Source organism: Trachypithecus francoisi, unplaced genomic scaffold (assembly GCF_009764315.1).
Source record: "Trachypithecus francoisi isolate TF-2019V2 unplaced genomic scaffold, Tfra_2.0 Lachesis_group2, whole genome shotgun sequence".
Taxonomy (NCBI): domain Eukaryota; kingdom Metazoa; phylum Chordata; class Mammalia; order Primates; family Cercopithecidae; genus Trachypithecus; species Trachypithecus francoisi.
In genome coordinates this window covers 150,019,734-150,042,821 of record NW_022681465.1, presented here as the reverse complement: position 1 = coordinate 150,042,821, position 23,088 = coordinate 150,019,734, and the positions used below count along the sequence as shown (strand labels likewise).

Here is a 23,088-nt window from a genome sequence, read left to right as displayed (position 1 = left end):
CCTCCCGAGTAGCTGGGACTACAGGCGCCCGCCTCGTCGCCCGGCTAGTTTTTTGTATTTTGTAGTAGAGACGGGGTTTCACCGTGTTAGCCAGGATGGTCTCGATCTCCTGACCTCGTGATCCGCCCGTCTCGGCCTCCCAAAGTGCTGGGATTACAGGCTTGAGCCACCGCGCCCGGCCGCATGTTGGTTCTTTGTAGGCCCTGCTATTAACATGGAAGACATCTCAAAGAAATACACTGGGAATTCCCAAAGGGGAGAGTAAGTTTAGGTTGAACATAAAAGAGGTTTTCAGGAGGAAATGATGGTTGTAGAAATTGATTTTGTATCATCTCCATTCTAAAAAGAAGCTATTTTATAACCCAGTTTATTGTATCACCTACAACTTTGTGGCCTATGGAAAGAACTACTCTTATGTAAAGTATATAAATTGAGAGCTGTCCTCCCAAGGCCAGTTTCCCTGACTGTAAAATCTGAAATAGTCCATCTACTGCATGGCATTTTAATCCCCTCAGTCCTCCAGTTATTCTTAGAATTTTCTACTTGTAGGATAAATACATTACTCAAAGGTTTTGGGTTAATTTTTATACCTGTTTTTACTAAAGCCTGTTTCTTTTTTTCTTTTTTTTCTTTTTTTTTTTTTTTTTTGAGACGGAGTCTTGCTCTGCCGCCCAGGCTGGAGTGCAGTGGCCGGCTCTCAGCTCACTGCAAGCTCCGCCTCCCGGGTTCACGCCATTCTCCTGTCTCAGCCTCCTGAGTAGCTGGGACTACAGGCGCCCGCCTCGTCGCCCGGCTAGTTTTTTGTATTTTTTAGTAGAAACGGGGTTTCACCGTATTAGCCAGGATGGTCTCGATCTCCTGACCTCGTGATCCGCCCGTCTCGGCCTCCCAAAGTGCTGGGATTACAGGCTTGAGCCACCGCGCCCGGCTGTTTCTTTTTTTCTTTACCAAAAAGCATTGTCTTCTGATTTTGAGAGTTTTAATTCTTAAGTTTATCAATTGATGAATTAGTAAAATGTAAATGTAAATGTACATCTCTTAAACCTGAATACAGAACATATGAATATAGAAGATTCTCCTGCATTTATGCAGGATTTTACCTAGGTCAGAAACTGAGATGCAATTGTGTGAAATAGAAGTTGTCCAACCTGCTTTGTATGTTGTTCATTCTGCTCTAAAAGCAGCTAATTTTAATCATTTATGTAGGAAATGTTTCACAGACTTTTCCCCATTCATTAGTGATTGCAGATTCATAGACATCGAAACTGAGAAAGGTGGTTTCCTGTAAGTCTTAACAAAGATTAGTGCTGGAGCTCTGGGAAGATGGCAGTATTCATTGTCATTCTTCAGTTGTCTGGAAGGTTCACGAGTGATATACGCAGCCTGGGAAACAAGAAAATAGGTCAAAAATCTAAAAGAAATCTCTGAAATAGAGAAGATGATTTCCTTGACAAAGCATTATTAGAAAAAGCATAAAACTAAGGAAGTTCTGCCTTCTGGTTATGAAACCCAGCCTGATTCTAATAAAATTCATCCAAAATGCCAAAGCTAGAGTGATTTTCACCTTGCATAGCTGGGTTTGCATTCGTGTCCCCTGCTGAGAGCTGCTTTGCCTCTCACTTCCCCTCCCCCATTTAAGCCAGATACTTCTGCGCCAAGTTGGAGAGGATTGGAGCAACCTATCATCATAACTGGGCTAGAGTTATTCTTGATGAAACTTCCCTCTTTTCATTTGCAGAACCGTCAGAAATGCCTAAAATGCTACTTAAGTGGGATTTTAGAAAGAATTTTGCCATCTGCTTCCTGATTCCACATCTTTATTTTGACAGAACATTTCATAGGCCGTATTTGGCAGTTCCTCTGTTTGGATGTCATTTTAATATGTTGCTTTTTTCTCTGATTATCAACACTGAGGATTTTCATGTATTTGATTTATTTCCAGTTTATATATATATATATATTTTTTTTTTTTTTTTTTTTTTTTTTTTTTTTTTTTTGAGACGGAGTCTCACTCTGTCGCCCAGGCTGGAGTGCAGTGGCCGGATCTCAGCTCACTGCAAGCTCCGCCTCCCGGGTTTACGCCATTCTCCTGCCTCAGCCTCCCGAGTAGCTGGGACTACAGGCGCCCGCCACCTCGCCCGGCTAGTTTCCAGTTTATATTTTAACAGATTGCAGATAAATCAGTGATTGCAGAGAAATCAGATGGATCAACATTTTCACCAACTATTTATTACTTTTTCTGTGTTTTTATTTATTACTAGTATGCTTTGGTACTGTATAGTTGATGAAAATAGTGGGCACTGGTGACCTGAAGAAGCAAAATTAGTAGTACATATTTTTCTAGGTTTGACTCAGTGACTCTCAAGCCCTAGATCTGTATGCGCATGGATGTCTGTAGGACAAAAATCATGTTTTTTTCCTCTTTTTGGTTAATTATATATTTTGTCCCTGAGACTGTGTGTGAAGTGAGTTGAATCTGTATAACCTGTTTTTGTCCATAAGCTCTTCTCTGATTTAGCAGTTCTCTAGATTTAGGTACTGGAATTATATATATATATTTTTTGTTTTTGTTTTGTTTTGTTTTGTTTTGTTTTCCAATGTCCACCTCATTGAATTAAAGATAGACTTAGTTTCTATAGCAGTTCCACAGAGCTTCCAAATGAGGGCAAGGATAATGGGTAAGTAAGTACTTATCTCTCATCTTCACTTCCATAGAAGAAGGTTGAGTGCGGTACATTTGTATCTACACTTTATAAATTATGAAGTAATTTTTCATTAAAAAATTTTGCTGGGCACGGTGGCTTATGCCTGTAATCCCAGCACTTTGGGAGGCCGAGGCTGGTGGATCACAAGATCAGGAGATTGAGACCATCCTGGCTAACATGGTGAAACCCTGTCTCTACTAAAAATACAAAAAAAATTAGCCAGGCATGGTGGCGGGCACCTGTGGTCCCAGCTACTTGGGAGGCTGAGGCGGGAGAATGGCGTGAACCCAGGAGGCAGAGCTTGCAGTGAGCCAAGATCATGCCACGGCACTCCAGCCTTGGCGACAGAGTGAGACTCTGTCTCAAAAAAAAAAAAAAAAATTTGATGAATGCCGAGTGCGGTGGCTCTCGCCTGTAATCCCAACACTTTAGGAGGCCGAGGCGAGAGGATCACCTGAGGTCAGGAGTTTGAGACCTGGCCAACATGGCAAAACCTTGTCTCTGCTAAAAATACAGAAATTAGCCAGATGTGGTGGTGCCCACCTATAGTCCCCAGCTACTTGGGAGGCTGAGACAGGAGAATTGCTTGAACCCAGAGGCAGAGGTTGCAGTGAGCCAAGATTGTGCCTCTGCACTCCAACCTGGGCAACAGAGTGAGACGCCATCTTAAAAAAAAAAAGAAGCCGGGCGCGGTGGCTCAAGCCTGTAATCCCAGCACTTTGGGAGGCCGAGGCGGGCGGATCACGAGGTCAGGAGATCGAGACCATCCTGGCGAACACTGTGAAACCCCGTCTCTACTAAAAAAATACAAAAAACTAGCCGGGCGAGGTGGCGGGCGTCTGTAGTCCCAGCTACTCGGGAGGCTGAGGCAGGAGAATGGCGTGAACCCGGGAGGCGGAGCTTGCAGTGAGCTGAGATCCGGCCACTGCACTCCAGCCCCGGCGACAGAGCAAGACTCCGTCTCAAAAAAAAAAAAAAAAAAAAAAAAAAAAAAAAAAAAAAATCATGGAATTGATGGTTGGGTGAGATTGAGAATTATTTTGTCTTTATATAGGTCTTAAAGCTCATGGCCACAATATGTTCGTCTTCAGAACGGCAGGACTATAGGAAGGAATGTGCATTCAGAGCAATGGGGAAAGGCCACAGGGAAATTAATTTCTAAGTATTTGGTTAAGTGATTGTGGACTCTTCTTGGAAGTCTTTAAACACAGAATAGATCCTCCTATTTGGAATGGCTTAAGAGTAAAGGAAAAGCAATGGATTAGCAGACCCCTTAAAGACCCCAAGAGCTCTAGAGATTTGTATGTGGCCCATGTCAGTGACAGATGGAACAGTAAGCTCAATGGATGTCATGTGTGCCATTCCCAGGCTATGCTTCCTTTAATGTAGTGACCTGCTGGGAGCATTGTCCTCAGTTGTCTGCAAGAGGGAAAGGAGTACATCTAAACTTCTGGTAAACTTAATTTGGGTGGCTTATTACCTACTGCTACATATTTTTTAAACATCCAGTGATCCAAAAAAGCTGTGCTTTGCCCAGAATTCCAAAATGAGAAAACTATAAAAACCACCTCTAGTTTCTGGAACCATTTTCAAACCTGTGGTGATTCTGAAGGAATTTCATTTATGTAGCATTTTCTCATGTTAACAGTCCTTCCCCTAAGGGACTATGGGTAAGGGAAAGAAGATGAGGTGGTAAGGAGGCGCTGGAGGAGATGAAGTCTGATTTGTTCAGAAAGGACCGATGGAGGAGTGGAGCAGATCAGTTCCTTTTGTTCTTTGCTCCTTCTTTAATCCTTCAGACCCACAGGACAAGATTGCCAGCTAATTGCAAGGAGCCCGTAAAAGAGAATTGGCCTAAATTGAAGAATATATTTAAGAATGTGTGTGTGTGTATATATATATATATATTCCTTTATTTGGGTCACTTTGCTTTACCTATGTTTATGTCTCCAAAAAGTGGTTGGATACCCTCTTGAGAGGTTTTCTTTACAAAAAAGAAAAAAAATTCTGAAATTCCAAAGCCTCTTTCCCTGCCATTGTAGCACTTAGGCAAAAACATGAAGAACTAAATCCACTAGACTGTAGTTTAAACTTGAAAAAACAAAAACAAAAAAACCCAAAAAGACTATAATATGCTTTATAGTGGCATTTTTATACAAGTGACTCATTGCTAGAAGTGTATTGGCCATTTTAAAGTGCAATCTGATCTTTCATGGGTAGACATTTAAATTCTCTGAGTACAGACACTGTACTTGGGACAAATTATTATATTTGTACCTTGGTGCCAATCTTAATCATGTCCTCATTGGGTGCTTATTTTCAAATACCTGATCCTTCCAAAAACAGTATACTAAAACCTGTCGTTAAAAATATTTCAAGTTTAATAGCAAGCCATGGATACTTTTTACTGCCTTTTATTTATTGCTGGGTGTATTTTATTAGAAGGAAAGGTAAGTAAATGTGTTTTGCAGAAAATGTGTAATATAAGTCAGCTCCAGTAGCAGTTATTTTTTAACTAGATGGTGGAGCATTTACACACTTAGTTTATTAGTGACCTTCCCATAAAATTTTTAGGAACACAGGGCCAAACAGAGGTCATTAGTTTATCTAAGCCAGCCCACTTCTTTGGTGACATCAAACAGCTGAAGAGAAGCCAAGAAACATTCCCTACGTCTTCAAATTCTATGTGTCCTTGGCTTTGCCTCCATCCATAGTATTTTATTCCCCTCAGAAAGAATTGCAGTTGGAATTTGTATAATCACCTGTGTTAGAAGTGATGCTCTACTTTGAAAAATATAGTTTCTATATATTATAAATAATTGTGCTCTGCCTTCTTGCATATAGTTGTTTTGGGCCTTTGTTTGATAAAAACGATCTTATTAGCCAGTTATACATGACCTTATGCTGGATGTAGTATATACAAAGGTTTGTACAAGACAACCCCTGAACACAAGGAGATTCTAGTCTGGGAGGAGACTAGTAGGAGACAAAGTCCTTTCCTGTCCAAGAAATCTTAATATGTAATGTTTTTCTGCTTTGTTTGCATAGTGATGGAAGAAGCTTTTTACACTTTTCAAGCTTGCTGCTAACTTAATTTTCCCCAGAAGGGCACTTTTAAAGATGTTTGCAAAACCAAATGCCCTCAAAGGAGAGATTACTACCACTTGAAGAGGCCGCCCCAAAAAGGGCCAAAAGGATGGAGGGGAACCTCAGGGTTCTATGCGGCCAGGACCTATAAAACCAGCTGCCAAGGGGACTTGCAACTGTTAGCCTAGGGCTTGAGCCCTCGCTCCCCATTTACTGGCTGTGTCATCTTGGGTCATTTGCGTGCCCCATCCAAGCTTTGGTTTGCTAATCCATGTGCTGGAATATTTTCTCACAGGGCCATTTTTAGGGAGGTAAAGTGCCCAGCATCTAGCTAACAGCTCTTCACAGCTGATCAGCTAGAGTATTGGGTCTAAGGGCAGGACATGAAAAGCCCAAACCTATAATTCAAATCAAGGGAATTGATTTCCTTCTCAGGACCATATAGCTGTCATAAACCCTGCCTTTCCTCATTCCTTCTTTCCTAAATGTCATTAGGCCATCCCTGATCAATCAGACCATTCTTATCCTCCTAAATTCCTGCAGCCCAGATGAGAATACGGTTTACTCTTGCTTTTCTGGTAATACTATCATATGTTTATGTAGGAACTTATATACATGTTCATTTCATCTTCACAGATTACTATAAAAGGGATTATTTTGCGTTCTTTACCACCAAGCAACCAAAGTCTCCCTCCCCCGGCAAATAATTTTTCAACACTCAGCAACATCAAAACACTTTATAAATTCAATAACTTTGATTCTCATTTCCTTTCCTGAGTTCTATAGGCTGAAACTCTGGCCTCTTTTTTGCTTAATCCATTTGTATTACATTACAGGACTTGCCATATACTATCTTTGTATGGATTTAGGTCTTCAAAGCAGCCTTTGAACTTCTTATCCTTTGCTTTGTTTCTTTCTGCATTGGCCTTACATTCTCTGCTACTTTCCTTGCCCTTTCCATGTCTTCTTTGCTGGCCTCTCTACACCTCCCCATCCCCCTATGTTTCCAGTGCTGCTTAGATCACTCTTGTTACTTCTCTGTCCTAAATTCCTACACAGCTGTAGATAGGGCCATTTTCTCAGTGGCCACTTTCCCTTTCTCCAAATGTTGCCATGGGCCATTTGATCCCTAGTTACTTCTTTTGTTTTGTTTTGTTTTAGTTTTTTTGTTGGTTTTGAGACGAAATCTCACTCTTGTCCCCAGGCTGGAGTACAATGGCGCGATCTTGGCTCACTGCAACCTCCGCCTCCTGGGTTCAAGCGATTCTCCTGCCTCAGCCTCCCAAGTTGCTGGGATTACAGGCACTTGCCACGACGCCCGGCTAACTTTTGTATTTTTAGTAGAGACAGGGTTTCACCATGTTGGTCAGGCTGGTCTCTAACTCCTGACCTCAGGTGATCTGCCCGCCTCTGCCTCCCAAAGTGCTAGGATTACAGGCATGAGCTACCGCGTCCGGCCTAACCCTAGTTACTTTCTATCTTCGCATCCCATCTAGCCACACCCAACAAGAAAACCACATGCCTGCTTTCTCTTCCTGAAACTCTCCAGGGAATGCTCCTGAATGCCCCCGGATAGATGGTTCCAGCCTGTGTCTCTGTCCCCCACCCCCACCCTGCCAATCCAAGCCTGTCCAGATAGGGCCTGCCTGTTTTCCCCTTTATTGGGGGATCTGGGGAGCTTTTCATAGTTGTGGCATTTGTCACAGTGTTCACAGGCTCACCACTTCATGCCCGTTCCGTACTAGTTTGGCTTGGCCATTAAACAGAAAGCATTGGGGTATCCTCTGCTCTTTGTTCTCTCCCACTACACAGATCACTTCCAATGGCATCTGCATGGATCTGTGACAACCCTCGGGCCCCCATGGAGAAGCACCTGGCTAGTCCCAAATTTCATAATCCTTTTGGTGCTTCTGAATTACCTTCCACAAAACACTAGGATTCTGTAAGCTTTTCATTGGAATTTTATCTTTAAAAACAGCCTTAATCATGTAATAAAATATATTTTCAAATGTGTGTTCAACTGTGTGGTTATTTGTGCTCTCATTTACAGACATGAACAAATACTAAAACAATATATAAATTAATTTACTCACAGTACTTTATGTGGGATCTCAGGTTTTGTTTTACAAAAAGCGTTCTGCAGCTGAAAAAAATGGCTTGAAAACCACTGCCCTAGGTAAACACTCAACTCATCTCTTTCTTTGCCTAAAACTGTTAGACCTTTATACATTTTTTTCCTCCCTCAATCCTACAGGGGTTTCAGATGTCCTGATTTTGCAAAAGTTACAAGCACATCTAAAAAGTCACTTTCTAATCCTAGTATCTCCGAAAATCAACTGTTTGTTCTTTTTCAGACTTGTTTTTGTGAATTTATTTTTACATAGGTAGTACGAGCATCCTGGCACAGCCCAGTGAGATGAGGTCTCTTAAGCCGTTCTGTTTATGTCAGATGTTAAATTTTGTAAATAGTCTTTTGTTGCACTGTAGATTATCTTGTCTTTTTCTGCTTTTCAACTCGTTCTGACAAATGCCGCGTGATGTTTTTGTTTTTGTTTTTTTTTGAGACAGAATTTCCCTCTTGTCACCCAGGCTGGAGTGCTCTACTGCCTTCTCGGCTCACTGCAACCTCCACTTCCTGGGTTCAAGTGATTCTTCTGCCTCAGTCTTCCATGTAGCTGGGATTATAGGCGCCCGTCACCACAGTCGGCTAATTTTTGTATTTTTAGTAGAGATGGAGCTTCACCATTTTGGCCAGGTTGGTCTCGAACTCCTGACCTCAAGTGATCTCCCCCTGCCCCAGCCTCCCAAAGTGCTAGGATTACAGGTGTGAGCCACCACAACCGGCCTCGATGATGGTGTTTTTAAAGCCAACTTCTAATACCTCTTTTTTCCATTGCTTCATTGCTAAGAGGACTAATTAGACTTTTGCAACAATTATGACAAAGGCTTCCTATATCATTGATCTTCTTTCATCCATAGGGCATCCAAAAGAGACCTGGTTTCTCTGTTGATTGGAAGTTCACATGAAATTCCTTGACCCTGGGATTAAACCTACAGTAAACATGTATATTTTTGTGTTGCAGATGCATATCATAGATGGACAGTAATGAATACCATTTATTGAGCATTTATCATGTGCGAAGTATTCTGCTTTATTCTTCATGGGTACATTTAATCATCTCCCCAATCCTTTGAGGTAGGGAGTACTATGATCCTTGTTTTATACTTTAAAAAAATGGAGACTCATGTTAACTGACTTGCCCCTTACCATTCTTAAGTGGGGAGGCTGGGATTAATTTGGTTTGTGTTGTTAGAGCATGAATTCTTAACAATAGAACTCTCATCATCTTTCCTGTGTGTGCACCTGCTTCCATTTCTTTTTATTCTCCTGTCCCTTCTTGATCTACACTTTAACACATTCCTTTCTCTTCCCACAGGGTTCCCTTTATTGAGGGTGGGAATTGGGGGGGGATTCTGGACTGCAGGCACAGGACATCTGCCTTCCCACAGCAGCCTGAGATGTTTTCTTCTTTGTGCATGTTCCCCATGAAGTGGGTTCATACCCCTCTGTCAGTGTGCCTCCCCACCTCACCTGGAGCGTGGCTTCAGTGCCCCCACCACCACTCCCAGCTTGTACTGCAGGGTTTTTTTAATCCTTTCTCTAAGCCAGTGAGATAGGCACAGCTGATAGTATTAATCTTTCTAGCTAAGAGTCAGATCAAGTGCTGGACAGAGACAGGGCAAGTTCTCTCAATTAAGCAAAATTTATCTCGAGGCAGGATTTCAATTCTAATTTCATATTAATAGCTTACATGTATTCAACATTTATTGTGTTCAAGTGCTGCTACAGTCCTTTTCATGCAGAATTTCTTAACCCTCCAGAATTGAACAGCAACAGCGCTATTATCCCTATTTTACACTAAAGGAGCTGGCTCCCAGAGAGGTGCAGTAACGGGTCAGGTCACACGGTGGATAGAGCAAGAATCCAGATCAAGGCACTCTTGACCACTAACCAATACTTCTCCCCCTACCATCACCCCTGCCCCCTCCTCTTTTTATTTTACAAAGTTAACCCATGTTTATTATGGAACATCAACTCTGATTTTTAGAAATCTGCCTTCTGTCAATAGCGCAAAATAGAGTGTTTCATTAGCCTCTTAAAATGCCAGCAATCGTAATGTATACAGATGTGAAACTTCATGGGAAGAGCATGTGTTTATGTTAGCACTAAGAGTGACTAAAGCTACGCAGTTGAGGTCATATATATTGAGTTATCTGTAGGAAATATTCATTTAGATTTGAGAAGTCATGATTGTTATTAGTCTCATCCTTTGAATTGAACTTTTATTTTTTATACTCGATATTTAGATCAAAATCTGTTGCAAATCTGAAAGGAAGGTATAGTCATTTACTGTTATTCAGTATACCTTTTTAGTAGCTTTATAGATAAATGCTCAAATCTAGTCCTTCTCACACTTTAATATGCATACAAACTACCTGGGAAGCTTGATAAAATTCAGGTCCTAGTTTAGGAGGTCTAGGCTGGGGCTTGTGATTCTGCATTTGTAACAACCTCCTAGGTGATGACCAAACTGCCTGGCCAGAACTAAATTTTCATGAGCAAGTCTCTAATCCACATTAATATTCAAGAAAAAAATTAAATTCAAAAGTGCAACTTTACAGGCTGGGCCTGATGGTTCACATCTGTAATCCCAGCACTTTGGGAGGCCGAGGTGGGCTGATCACCTGAGGTCAGGAGTTCGAAACCAGCCCGGCCAACATGGTGAAACCCCATCTCTACTAAAAATACAAAAATTAGCTGGGCATGGTGGCATGCCTGTAGTCTCAGCTACTCGGGAGGCTCAGGTAGGAGAAACTTGAACCCAGGAGGTGGAGGTTGCAGTGAGTAGAGATCACACCACTCTGCACTCCAAAGCGAGATTCCATCTCAAAAAAAAAAAAAGTATAACTTTACAAACGCTACTTACAGAGTAAGCCAAAACTCAAATTGTCGTGTAAAAATGAAAACAAAAAAACCTTGTCCTCAGGCTCCAAAGCAGTCTTATTTTCTTGGAGTTTCTTTGGGCTTGATCTTAACTTCCTTTCTGATGGCATCAGTGCATGCAGGAAAACACATTAGCTTTCCCTTCCTTTGTGAGTTGAGTCTTCTGTCTCCTACTAGTGTGACAGGTGGGTCATGGCTTTGGTTAGCCCACATGTCCTGCTTGAATGATCTTGATCTACAGTGCATTTTCTAGAAAATGTTTTCTAAATCTCCATTGTTGAGAGATCACTGTGAGGTAGGGTAGAGAGGGTGGGGAAAGATTCGGACCCCCAGTGTTGAAGATCAGCTTGGTTTTGCCTGTGTGCATATATTTGATAAGATGCAGGAAAAGTTTGTCTCTTCCCCACCTTTACTTCCACCCACTGTGAGCCTTGCTCATGTCCAGATTGGGCTCAGGATGGCAGCTGTGGATGCTCAGAGCATCAAAGGCGTCTTGTTTGCCCAAGGGTCTATCAGTGTTTAAATAGAACTGGCGGAAGCACAAGCACACCATATCAGCAGCTTATCAGGGACCATGGTTTTCCAGGTACATTTGCTAGGCACTCGAGTTTACCCAACTCCATCAGCACTGAGTTAAATTGCAAGGCTGGACTGTACTACACTGAGCCAGGGCAGGGAGAACAAGCCAGTTACTGGGGATGAGGGTGTCGGGGGCCCTCAAGACCTTATTTGCATTCTGCCCCACATAGAGAATAAAGCTGTGATAGCCTGTGTACCAAGAGGCACCCAGAGAGAACCAGTCTGGCTTAGGAATGCACCCAGAAGGTGGGATGAGTCCAGGCCTCCCTATGGTGGAAGTAGTTGGAGATACCTCTTGTTACCCTGGTTCTCCAACTTAGTTTACCAGGTCTATAGTTATGGTTAAAGGAGGTGTCAACTGGGGGCTTGTTAATGTCTTAAAATTGTATGCAATTTTGGGGTTTGCAAATGTCTCTGCATTCCTATTTCTCTGGGAGCTGGCCTATGAATCAAAGGACTAAATATTCTTGTACTATTTGGGCTGCATCTTCTTTGAGGGTAATCTTCAGGGCAGATACATGGGTAGCCTACCTTAGAAATGAGGCCTTTGCAATTATAATCACTCCTACTTTCTAAGCACTTGCTATATACCAGGTGCTGTGCTAAATACTTTATAAATATTATCACACTTAATTCTCAGAAAATCTTATGAAGATAGGAATTTTTATTTCTAAAAAAGTTATAATTTGCCCATGATCACAGAGCTAAGTAAATGATAGAGCTATGATCAGAACTTCAACTTTCTGATTCCATATCTGTTAGCACCGTGGAAGGCTGCCTTTGGCGTTTTAATATACTTATTCCAATTCCAGTGTTTCATAGACATTGTTTAATTTGTCTAACTGGCACAGAGTGGAATGGGTGGCTCTTTTTCCCAAACTGTACACATCTTTTCCCCAAAGTGTAGCCTTCATGAATTTTGCCCTATTTATATATCACCTCTGCTATTAAGTTACCTACCATTTAAATTTTTTAATTAAATGTTATTTCTTACCCTCATTCCTAAATAATAGCTATGGAATAACCATTGATGTGCTATTTTTTTTCTCAAATCCACACTAAAATAGCTACATAACCATTAAAATGAAAAATACAGGCCGGGTGCGGTGGCTCAAGCCTGTAATCCCAGCACTTTGGGAGGCCGAGACGGGTGGATCACGAGGTCAGGAGATCGAGACCATCCTGGCTAACACGGTGAAACCCCGTCTTTACTAAAAATACAAAAAACTAGCCGGGCGAGGTGGCGGGTGCCTGTAGTCCCAGCTACTCGGGAGGCTGAGGCAGGAGAATGGCATAAACCCAGGAGGCGGAGCTTGCAGTGAGCTGAGAACCGGCCACTGCACTCCAGCCCGGGCGACAGAGCGAGACTCCGTCTCAAAAAAAAAAAAAAAGAAAAATGCATTAGCCAGGTGTGGTGGTGTGTGCCTGTGGAGGAGAAGAATCGCTTGAACACGGAAGGTGGAGGTTGTAGTGAACCAAGAGTGCACCGCTGTACTCCTGGCTGGGCAACAGAGGGAGACTCCATCTCAAAAAAAAAAATAATACTATGTATTAATACTGCTTCATATCATGTAGAGTGTCATCAGTGTATTGGTGCCATGCTTTAAAAAACCCTAATGTATGATTTAAAGACTACATATCTATATTGCAGCAGACCTGTGGGTAAACTAAAATACCCCCTCATGCCACCCACCCCAGGCAGCCCTTCTGGCACAGGGACAGGCTAGGGTCATGAAGAGTGGTGCTAAGAGCATCAGACAGGAGGCTGGGTTTGACTCCAGGGAAGGTACTCTTACGGTGGAGGCCACGCCCTGTATCTTTCAGGACCTGTTTTAGTTGCTCTAATGAGGCAATGATGCCAAGAAAAAGAATGTTGCTTAGCTCTCCTTGAGGGGGTTGAAGGATTCCAGGGACTGGGGCAAGAATCTGTGCTCTGTGTGCTTTTGCTGAAAGGATATCGCTGGGATATTGAGGGTTATGGAAGAAATAACCTTTCAGGAGCAGAATGGTGCAGTAAGGACCCTCAGCCTAGGATAAAAAAGGTCTCTAACGAAAAGCCCACTTATTCGTATTTCTATTTTAACTCAGTGTTCCTCTCCAAATTCCATACCCTCTGGGGCATAAGCTGAAGGAAAATTTTGAGTCTGATTGTCTGAAATTGTATGTGCATTTGACCTACCTTGCTATGTCTTTAATAAAAGCAGCTGAGGAATCGTTCCTAATTTCTTGACCTCACTGTTATTCCAAAATATGCTAAGACCCTCAGTAACAAAGCATCCTCATTATCCTCCCCAATAAAATTGCATTTTACATGTTAAACTTTTTAATTTTGGACCTTAACCAACTTTATAATTTGACAATCCCTCTAACCAGCAAGTTAGATAAAGAAGAGCAACATACTCATGCTCTGGGGAACAGAATCCTGGAGTCCGTCTTCTTTCACCTGCCTGGGTAAATCAGAGAATGGGGAAGGTTATTCTGAGCACCAGCTGTAGTAGGATCTCTCTGATTAGGGCCACCTGTATCAGAAAAGTGACATTTGTCTGCTGCGCAGCTGAGCTGGTGTCTTGCTAGTCCCAGACACAACTATTGCCTCCCTATAGTCTGTTACTATTTCACTAAGAAAAAAAATGGAAAAAAGGAAAAGGAAAAACAGTCTGCTTTTGGACTGAGCTGGGTGGGCTGGGCTGGGCATTTAGCATTCCGACTGTCCTCATCCTTGTGTTCAGCAGTGTCTGACCCGTGACACTCTTCTGGGGACTGCAATAGTGCGGTCCAGAAAACAAGATTCCAACTCTCTCTGGTGCAGCTCTAATCTTCCTCTATTGTCAGTACCCAAAATGACATGGCCTGGCCAAGAACTCCCAGATATGGTGCTTTTAACTCCGAGATATGTGGCCAAGCACGGTGGCCCACGCCTGTAATCCTAGCAGTTTGAGAGGCAGAGGCAGGTGGATCACCTGAGGTCGCGAGTTCAAGACCAGCCTGACCAACATGGATAAAACCCATCTCCACTAAAAATACAAAATAGGTGTGATGGCTCATGCCTGTAATCCCAGCTACTCAGGAGGCTGAGGCAGGAGAATTGCTTGAACTCGGGAGGCAGAGGTTGCAGTGAGCCAAGATTGCGCCACTGCACTCCAGCCTGAGTGACAAGAGAGAAACTCCGTCTCAAAAAAAAAAAAAAAAAAGTCTCTCGCCAGCTTCAACTTCATATCCCATTCTCCACAACAGCCCCTCCTCCCCGCAGGCGTTGTGGCTGGAGTTTACAGGAACATCAGGCACAAATGGAATGCTGCCAGTCGCAGGAGATTCCTAGGGAGATAAAAAGCACATCTTTGACCACTTCTTTACCAAACAGACCCAAGATGTGTAATTAAAGGCCCTGGGACTCTGCTGGAAATAGGTTTAAACTTGAGGTAATCCCTTCTGGCACTTCCTCTTCCTAATAACCATCAACAAAAATCAAACAAATCCACCTGGCTCCAGTCGGTAAGTCTGCAACCAGCAAAGGTCACAGGAGGAGGAGTGATAAGAGAAGAAAGCAGCCACAAACAGAGTTACTGGAAACACATGTTGTGACGTGTTAGAGAAAGACTCCTGCCAGGACCATCCTGGCCCTGAGAAGGGCCGGCTCTGCTGTCTAGAAACTCATTCTCTTCCTCGGAGAAAGAATGCCAGCACAACATGGGAGGGGAAGCATGACTTGGGGGAGCTCATTGGTGCAGCGTGCCTTGGTCTTTCTCTCTGTGAGATGTGACTCAAGCCAAAGAGGACGCGGGGGGTGAGGCAAGGCTTAACGTTCTTCTAGAGTTAATTTCCCCCATCTCTAAAAGTATTGTGTAGCCATTATTGAAAATAGGGATAGGCAAAATGAAGAATAAAAGAATTATCCCTAACTCCACCATGTGCTGATTACCCCTGTGAACATTTTGGTGTATCTACTTCTAGTCTGTTTTCAGTGCCTGCATATATGTACAGGTAGAAAATAGATAAACACATATGCAGGGGAAATTTATTTTTTAACTTTTTTTTTTTTTTTTTTTTTTTTTTTTTTTTTGAGACGGAGTCTCACTCTGTCGCCCAGGCTGGAGTGCAGTGGCCGGATCTCAGCTCACTGCAAGCTCCGCCTCCCGGGTTTACGCCATTCTCCTGCCTCAGCCTCCCGAGTAGCTGGGACTACAAGCAGCCGCCACCTCGCCCGGCTAGTTTTTTTGTATTTTTTAGTAGAGACGGGGTTTCACCGTGTTAGCCAGGATGGTCTCGATCTCCTGACCTCGTGATCTGCCCGTCTCGGCCTCCCAAAGTGCTGGGATTACAGGCTTGAGCCACCGCGCCCGGCCTATTTTTTAACTTTTAAATTGCATTTCACTGTTTCATTAGTCAATTTGGGCTGCTGTAACAAAATACCACAGACTGGGTGCCTTAAGCAACAGAAAGTTCTTTTCTCACCGTTCTGTAGGTTGTGAAGTCCAAGATCAAGGGGCCAGCTGATTTGGCTCCTGGTGAGGCCTCTCTTCCTGGCTTGCAGATGGCAGCCTTCTCACATGGTAGAGAGAGAGCTCTGATGTGTCTTCCTCTCCTTATAAGGCCACTAACCCCATAGGATTAGGATCCCAGCTTGTTTAACCTTTGTCACCTTCTCACAGGCCCTGTCTCCAATTACAGTCACGTTGAGGGGGCCTGGGCTTCAACACATGAATTTGGGGGTATACAATTCAGTCCAGAGCACCTGTGCAAACTCTTTTGACTCTGCTTGTTGTTTCACTCCACTTGTCTTGAACATCTTTTTTCATAATCTCTAGTCACATCATTTCAAGTGGCTGAGTCATATTCCATCACATGACTGTACCATAATTTAATAATCTGTGATTAATGTCCCCTCCCCTCCCCATTAAGTTATGTTGTGGAAATATCTTGATTATTGCAGCAAGCTGGTCTTCAGCTGAAAGGGCAGATGTCAGCTGGCTTGAGCCCGCTCAGGTGAGCTCAACAGCTTTCAATGGGGAGAAGACTTTGAGTTTCCAGGTAACAGCTGAATTCTCACTGGGTGAATCCTTACTGGTGGCCCATGCCCGAGGCACCTCGAGGACAACGTAGAAAGCAACCCAGGAGTAAGGGCAAATTCGGTTCCTCTGTGGTGCTCAGAAGATGTTGACTGTGGAAGCAGAGGAAGTGAGTAAGGATTATATGGCTGTGGAGTGGCAGTTTGCTGAGGGCAGTGAAGTACAGACAGAAGGATAGGTTTAAAGAACAGAAGTCTTCATTCCCTTCCTGGGTGTCTTTGGTCATCTGGGCCTTGATGGTGGGGCCATGCCAGATAGAGGGGTTATGATGCTAAAATCTAGCAGGATTACTGGTGAACTTGGCCCTAGGTTTCAGCAGGCTATCTAACATTTGTTCCCTCCATGTGTTCTCCATCTGTGATGTTTGTAGCAGGGAATTGCACTTAGGGAAAGCTGCAAAGTCAGGACAAACAGAAGAAACCTAGCAGTGAGCATGAAGTGAGCGCCTCCTAGGTATGAGGCTGGTACCTGTTCCCATCTCCATTTTCCAGTGGGGATCCCCATGTGCAGGAATGTTGAGTCACTTGCTCAGGGCCGTACAACTGAGCCAGGTGGAGCTGGGATTCCATCCCATGTTTAACCTCAGAACCTGCCCCAAACCATTGTGCAATACTGCCTCATTCTGAAGCATGTGTAAAAGCTTTCCAGTTGCACAGGTCTGTATATAAGACTCAGATAAAATTAAAAGATAAAATAAGGTCATCGTAAAAAAAAAAAAAAAAAAAACACTATTTAGTGTTATTTAGAAAACTATCTTTGCCAAAAGCTGGTGGGGGTGAGGGAACGTGTGAGAGCAGGTCCTGGAAGCATCCTTGATCATTGTCAGAATAGTTTTGTATGAATTCATACAATAAAAAATAGAACTAATGGGGTACATTAACTGTTTGTATCTTGGGGTAAGACACAACTTCAAAAGTTTATTATTTTGAACTGACTTTCTCATTTTGAGTATCTTGAATGAATATTGTAGGAAAGAAAAGGAATAAGGAAAGAAAAGGGATATATATTCCTCACCTGTCTCAAGGTTTACAGCCAACACCCCTATAACAAAAGACAGATTAACAATAGAAAAACAACGAATGTGTTTAACCCAAGTTTTATGTGACACAGGAGCATTCAAATATGAAGACCCGGCCAGGAGCAGTGGCTCATGCCTGTAATCCCAGCACTTTGGGAGGCCGAGGCGGTCAGATCACCCGAGGTCGGGAGTTTGAGACCAGCCTGACCAACATGGAGAAACCCCGTATCTACTAAAAATACAAAATTAGCCAGGCGTGGTGGCATGTGCCTATAATCCCAGCTACTCAGGAGGCTGAGGCAGGAGAATCGCTTGAACCTGGGAGGTAGAGGTTGCAGTGAGCCAAGATTGCACCATTCCACTCCAGCCTGGGCAACAAGGGTGAAACTCCATCTCAAAAAAAAAAAAAAAGGAAAAAAAAAAAAAAAAAGAAAGAAATGAAGACCCAAAGACCCAGGGAAAACTGTAGTTTTATTTTATTTTATTTTTTATTTTATTTTTGAGATGGAGTTTCTCTGTCGCCCAGTCTGGAGTGCAGTGGCATGATCTTGGCTCACTGCAATCTCCACCTCCAGGGTTGAAGCCATTCTCCTGCCTCAGCCTCCCAAGTAGCTGGGACCACAGGCGTGTGCCACCACACCCAGCTAAGTTTTGTATTTTTTGTAGAGATGGGTTTCACTTTGAGACCAGGCTGGTCTCAAACTCCTGACTTCAAGTGACACACCTGCCTTGGCCTCCCAAAGTGCTGGGATTACAGGTGTGAGTCACCGCACCTGGTTGAAAACTATTTTTATGGACAGTTGTGCAGAAATATGATTGGAGGTCAAAAGGGTATGATCTAAAGGTAACAAACTGGCCTGTTGGTTCAGATTTCTCTTGGCCTGTCTGTGTAATAGTCCTTTCTTCCAGGTATAGGGCAGAACACTTGTCAAATAAGGCTCTTCAAGAGAAAAGGTCAGAGGCCGGGCGCGGTGGCTCACGCCTGTAATCCCAGCACTCTGGGAGGCCGAGGCGGGCAGATCATGAGGTCAGGAGATGGAGACCATCCTGGCTAACACGGTGAAACCTCATCTCTACTAAAAATACAAAGAATTAGCCAGGCACGGTGGCAGGTGCCTGTAGTCCCAGGTACTCTGGAGGCTGAGGCAAGAGAATGATGTGAACCCAGGAGGCAGAGCTTGCAGTGAGCCGAGATAGCGCCAATGCACTCCAGACTGGGTGACAGGTTAAGACCCCATCTCAAAAGAGAGAGAGAGAGAGAGAGAGAGAGAGAGAGAGAGAGAAAAGGTCAGAAAGACTTCTGCTTCTGAGATTTTCTCAATTTCTTTCAGCTTCAAATACTCAGTACACCAAAGTGCCATATTTTGGGGTAGTATTTCCTACACCCCCATCAATATAAATGTGTAACCTCATATATATTAGTCCATTTTCGCATTGCTATAAAGAAATACCTGAGAAGACTGGGGGCCGGGTGTGGTGGCTCACACCTGTAATCCCAGCACTTTGGGAGGCCGAGGAAGGCAGATCACGAGGTCAAGAGATCAAGACCATCCTGGCCAACATGGTGAAACCCTGTCTCTACTAAAAATACAAAAATTAGCTGGGCGTGGTGGTACATGTCTGTAGTCCCAGTTTCTCAGGAGGCTGAGGCGGGAGAATCGCTTGAACCTAGGAGGCAGAGGTTGCAGTGAGCCAAGATTGCACCACTGCATTCCAGCCTGGTGACAGAGTGAGACTCCATCACAAAAAAAAAAAAAAAAGAAAGAACGAAAGAAATCCCTGAGACTGAGTAATTTATAAAGAAAAGAGGTTTAATTGACTCACAGTTCTGCAGGCTGTACAGGAAGCATAGCAGCCTCTGCTTCTGGAGAGGCCTCGGGAGGCCTTCAATCATGGTGGAAGGCAAAGAGGGAGCAGATGTCTTAACATGGCAGGAGCAGGAGCAAGGTGTGGGAGAGCAGGAGTTGGGGCGCGGGGAGAGGAGAGGTGCTGCACACTTTTAAACAACCAGATCTTGTGAGAACTCACCCACCATCAGGAGAACAGCACCAAGGGGATGGTGCCAACCCATTCATGAGAAACTCACTCCTATAATCTGACCACCTCCCACCAGGTCTCACCTTCAACATTGGGGACCACAATTTGACATGAGATTTGGTGAGGACACAGATCCAAACCATATCACCTCAGAACTGTTCAGCCTCAAACTCGAGTGCACACTATAGAAAGTTGGAGTACAGCTTTAGGCTGGGTGCAGTGGCTCATGACTATAATCCCAGCACTTCGGGAGGCTGAGATGGGAGGATAGCTTGAGCCCAGGAGTTCAAGAGCAGCCTGGGTAACATAGTGAGACCCCATCTCTACAAAAAATTTTTAAAAACTTAGTGAGCTATGGTGGTACACACCTATAGTTCCAGCTACTCGGGAGGCTGAGGTGGGAGGACTACCTGAGCTCAGAGGTTGAGGCTGCAGTGAGCCGTGATTGTGCCACTGTACTCCAGCCTGGACGACAGAGTAAGATCCTGTTTTGTTTAAAAAAAATAAATAAATAAACAAAAACAGCAAGAAATAAAAAGACCAGAAAGTTGTAGTATAGCTTTAAAAACAAGGATAGAGGCTGGGCGTGGTGGCTCACACCTGTAATCCCAGCACTTTGGGAGGCCGAGGCAGGCAGATCACTTGAGGCCAGGAGTTTGAGATTAGCCTGGCCAACACAGGGAAACCCTGTCTCTATTAAAAACACACAAATTAGCTAGGTGTAGTGGTGCACACCTGAAATCACAGCTACTCAGGAGGCTGAGGCAGGAGAATTGCTTAAACCTGGGAGGCAGAGTTTGCAGTGAGCAGAGAGATTGTGCTACTGCACTCCTAGCCTGGGCGACAGAGCGAGAGACTCTGTCTCAAAAAAAAAGGATAGAATTCAAGTTTTGTGCTTTTCAAATTTTTTCAGCTTTAAATTTTCAGATACTGTTTTGATTGTGACACTAATAATTTTGACCTGATTGATCAAAATTTGAAAAAGCTTTGGAAGGTAAGAATGGATTTTGGCAGTATGTGCAGGTTATAGGACACCAAAACTGCAACAATGAGGGTATGCAGTGAAAAAACACAAGGAGTCATTGCAGCCATGTGGGAGCCTGGAAATCATGCATTTTTACCACCATCCCTGGGGAGGAAGGAGGAAAACGTGTCACTGAGCAGCCTGCCCACACTGAAAATGAAATCTTGGCCAGCAGGAGCACCCATGGTGGGGGAGGGGTATTTCCTTGGGAACAGGTGCTGCTTCTGAGGTTTCAATTTGCTCATCTGCCCCCTCAATCAGAATAACAGTTGCACCAGGTCTTCGAGGGGTTATTTGGCTGCTAGGGAGAGTGGGGGAAACCCAGGTCTTTGGGGCTTGTGTAGCAATAAACTGTGGCCCAGCCGTTGTCATGCTCTTATCCTGTCAGAGCCCACAGGACATGTGCAGGGAGCAGGCCTGACCCAGAAATAGCCTTGGCAGCACTGCTGTGCCCACAAATGAGGCTTTATCCTGATTTAGGGGCCTCCTACTGCTCTCTCTTCCCCCTTGTCTGGGTCTTGGGGCTGAATCCCATCGGCCTGGCAACTCATTGCCCCATCACCCATGGAGAAAACTGGAGAGCCTAGAAGCTGATGGCTGAAGAAAATAGGGCATAGCACTGACAAAGTAGTAGCCTAAGGACAGAATAGCCAGGTGGGGCCAGGGACCTGGAGGTGGCCTTTGGAGGGTGATATTTTGGCCTTGTGTGAATATCTGATCCCACAACCACAAAACGACCAGTTTTACCCAAGAGCTTTCTAGCATCCATGCCTGATCAGAGTCTCACTCTTTTGCCCGGACTGGAATGCAGTGGTGTGATCTTGGCTCACTGCAGTCTCAACCTCCCAGTTTCAAGTGATCCTCCCATCTCAACTGCCTGAGGAGCTAGCACTACAGGTACATGCCACTATGCCCAGCTAATTTTTGTATTTTTTGTAGAGACGGGGTTTTGCCATGTTGCCCAGACTGGTCTCGAACTCCTGCGCTCAAGCAATCTGCCCTCCTTGGCCTTCCAATAAGTAAGGAGTAAGGAGTTGGGAAAATGTGTTTGGTCTTTAGGAGGCAGAAGAGTGAGTGTAACTGAAAGGTTGAGGTTTCCTCTTCCTCCCTTTCTCCTGTGACTCTTCAACTCTTTAGAAATGGGTCCGAGGGCCTTGCCTGGGACAGACCATGCTCCTGAGCCTCTATATGGAATGTTTTCCATTCCGGGCTGGTGCCCGGGGTTGGGTTGGTGGGGGAGGTGGGAACAGCAGGCTTCATCTCCAGATCCTGTGGTTTTTCCATTTTTGGAATGAGCTGGAAGGGCGTTTGGAGGTGGTAGTGTCATTATCTCTCTTGTTGACACTTCGCTTGTGGAAGGCTCATTGGTGTCACCAACCTCTTCCTAATGGAAAAATGTTTCCAGTCTTTGTTTATTTTTCCCTTCTTCATATAATAACGATGGACCAAAGGTGCATCAATGTACTGCTCACCTGACATTCATGGAGCATTGTTGGTGGGCCGCATCCTCGGGCTGAGCGGACAGAAGGCAGCCTTACGGTGCTCACGGTCTAGTTTGGAAGGCGAGACATGTACCCACAAGAAACCGAGCAGAGGACAATGCAGCCCAAAAAGACTTGTAAAAATAAGCTCCAATATATTGTCTGGCCTGATAGCAATCTTTTATTGGTCACTTACTATTATGCACTTATCTTTAATATCTCTGGAAGACAGAGAGACATTATCATTCTATATTTCAGATGAGGAAACCGAAGCTCAGATAGCTTACACAGTTTACCCCAGGCCACACAGTTTTCAGTCTAGGAGATTGGTTCTGTCTGTATCAAAGCCCACTCTCCATTCACACCATGCTGCTCTGTTACCAGGTGGTAAAAGAAACAGTTTAGAGAAGGTGAGAGACAAATTAGTTACTATCTACAAGGTATGTGCTACTTTTGAAATTTTAACTTCTCCACTTTTAGGTAATCATCAGAACAATGTGTTAGAAAGGTATTAAATGTATTGCAGCAGTTAAAAAAAAATCTTTGGCAGGGCGCAGTGGCTCACGCCTGTACTCACAGCACTTTGGGAGGCCGAGGCGGGGGGATCCTGTGAGATCCGGAGTTCTAGACCAGCCTGGCCAACACGGTGAAACCCTGTCTCTACTAAAATACAAAAATCAGCCAGGCATGGTGACACATACCTATAATCCCAGCTCCTCAGGAGGCTGAGACGAGAGGATCGCTTGAGCCTGGGAGGCGGAGGTTGCAGTAAGTTGAGATGGTGCCACTGCCCTCCAGCCTGGGTGACAGAGCAAGACTCTGTCTCAATTGAAAAAAAAAAAAAAAAGAAGCAGCAGCAGCAGCAGCAAGGAGGGAGCAGGGAGCAGGCACCCCATAAGGGCTGGCATAAGGGAGGCCTCCCTGGCAGGCGCTGTGACTTTGAAAGAGGGACACAGCCAGCCCAGGATGACTCCACAGAGAAGGAGCTGGGAGAGTAACTCCCCAACTCCCCAACCTCACTCTGCTCTCTCCCTCCCCTCCCCTGCTTGTGCCTGAGCTCAGATCACTACACCTGTGTTTCCCAAA

General features: G+C 44.2%; 1 protein-coding gene across 1 annotated transcript in view; it reads left to right on the top strand.

Moving 5' to 3' along the window:
- The window catches only part of NDFIP1 (Nedd4 family interacting protein 1), a 62,573-nt gene extending 54,817 nt beyond the window's left edge, over positions 1-7,756 (top strand). Inside the window, exon 8 of the mRNA XM_033180814.1 lies at positions 7,605-7,756. The gene's annotated coding sequence lies outside the window, so the exon portion shown is untranslated. The remainder of the gene's footprint in view (positions 1-7,604) is intronic.
- Positions 7,757-23,088: the final 15,332 nt, after the last annotated feature.